Consider the following 2,255-nt stretch of genomic DNA (forward strand, 5'->3'; position numbering starts at 1 on the left):
AGTTTATTTGATATTAGAATGGCTACTCCAGCTTTTTTCTTCAGACAATTTTCTTGGAAAATTGTTTTCCAGCCTTTCACTCTGAGGTAGTGTCTGTCTTTTTTCCTGAGATGAGTTTCCTGTATACATCAAAATGTTGGATCCTGCTTGTGTAGCCAATCTGTCCTGAAGTCCTGAATCAACTGGGATTATAGGAAGGACAGGCTCCAATCAGATATATTGAGGGCAGCAAGCACTANAGATAATCAGATGGCANGAGGCAAGTGTAAGAACAGAAGCAACAGAAACCAAGGTTACTTGGCATCATCAGAACCAAACTCTGCCACCATAGCAAGTCCTGGATATACCATCACACCAGAAAAGCAAGACATGGATCTAAAGTCACTTCTCATGATGATGATACTCTCCTAAATCTTGCATCAAAGAACAAAACCGTGAATTACCTTCAAGAAAATACTATTGACTAGAGATTAATTGCATCATAAGAGAATATGAAAGACAGACATCATGAGCAGACTCTCTTTGTCATAGGTTATCAGCTACTGTTTTGTGAAAATAATGTACCTTTTGCTATTAAAAAGAAATAGTTGATTTTATTAGGTTTGTGTTGTGTCTTTTTTCTTCATGCAATATTTCCTAGTATGAACAATAAATTTATATGCCCTCCTTAAATTAAAGTGCCTATTGTCAGTTCATTTCATACATTTGTGGGTTGTTTTCCGAGACTGGGTTTCTCTGTATAGCACTGGCTGTCCTGGAACTCACTCTGTAGACCAGGCTGGCCTCAAACTCAGAAATCCACCTCTCTCTCTCTCTCTCTCTCTCTCTCTCTCTCTCTCTCTCTCTCTCTCTCATTTTGGGTTTTTTGAGTTTTAATTTTCATTAGCGTGTATATTTGTACATGTGTCCAGATGTCAATCCTCATCTACCTCCTTTGAGACACATCTCACTGGCCTGCATCTCCCTCACCAGCTAGGCTAACCCGGATGCCTAGTGACCCCCACCTCTCTCCACCTCCACAGTCCTGGGATTACCAGCTCACTACTATTATCTGGTTTGTTTCATGGGTTTTGAGGATAAAACTCAGTTCTACTTGTATACAAGGCAAAAAACAGTTGAGCTATCTTACCAAGTCATCTGGTCAGTTTTATGAGACAGGGTCACACAGAGCTCAGACTGGCTTCAAACTTGTCACATTCTCTTCTGATCTTCCTGTCTCTACCCCCCTAGTGCCAGAATTAGAGGCATGTGCCACTGCATCTGGCTGTACCCATCTTTAGTTGTCTCTCACACTTGCTGCCAGTTTTGTTGGGACAGGGGCATGTGTTGGAGGCTCAGCTTTGCTTCTTGCTATGTAGTTAAATCCTGAAACAAAGGTTGTCTGGCCGATTATTAAAAGGGCACTTCTGCTTTAAGGGATTTGCCTTTATCCAGAGAGATATGCTGGGACAGCTGGCTGCAGAGGTGTGTGGGAGTGTAGGGAGGGTTCAAGTCTTGCAGAGGGCCAGGGGAGGGCAGGCTTTACAGAGTACAGCTTGGCTCAGTCCAGAACGCAAATCCTTTTCCACATAAATCTGCCTGACGATGGCTGCACACCAGACGCTCCTGCGACAGACAGTGCTGGCAGCTGGCTAATGCGCGGCCAGTGCTTTGGATGGAAATGTATCTGTGTTTGTATGAATCAATGCACAATTCACACTTGTATATGACACTAGAGAGAGGGAAAAATGGCCCGATGGCACAGCCCATCTGGCAGCCCCAACACCGACACGTGTGCACTGTGCCATCTTCCTCCAGCAGGGCCCCAGTCCGACTTATCAGCATTAGAGGTCAGGCTGTGGGCCAGGAATCTGCTCTCAGGTCCCAGAGCTTCCTGACTCTGCCTTTCTCAGACCTATGTCTCAGGTCCCTCGTGTGCAGAGGGGCATGTGGTAGCATTTACCTTATGTTTTATTATGGGGATTTAAATGCATTAATATGTAGAAGCGGGTCAGCACCTAGGACAGTGCCTAGACCATCGAAGAGCCTTGGCACCAGGGAGCTAGCTGAGTTTGTAGTCCTATTATTGTTATGACCTGGAGTGTTTTCCATCTTCTGTGAACCATACCCACCTCTGAACATGTGCAAACACTCTACAAGACTGGAAAAATGCAAGTGACAGAGTTTTGGGGTTTTTTTTTGGGGGGGGGTTGCATAGCATGAATTAGGAATGGGTGTACTTCGGAAGACAAAGCTTTTAGATATAGCAAAGAAAA

Source organism: Mus pahari, chromosome 5 (assembly GCF_900095145.1).
Source record: "Mus pahari chromosome 5, PAHARI_EIJ_v1.1, whole genome shotgun sequence".
Taxonomy (NCBI): Eukaryota; Metazoa; Chordata; class Mammalia; order Rodentia; family Muridae; genus Mus; species Mus pahari.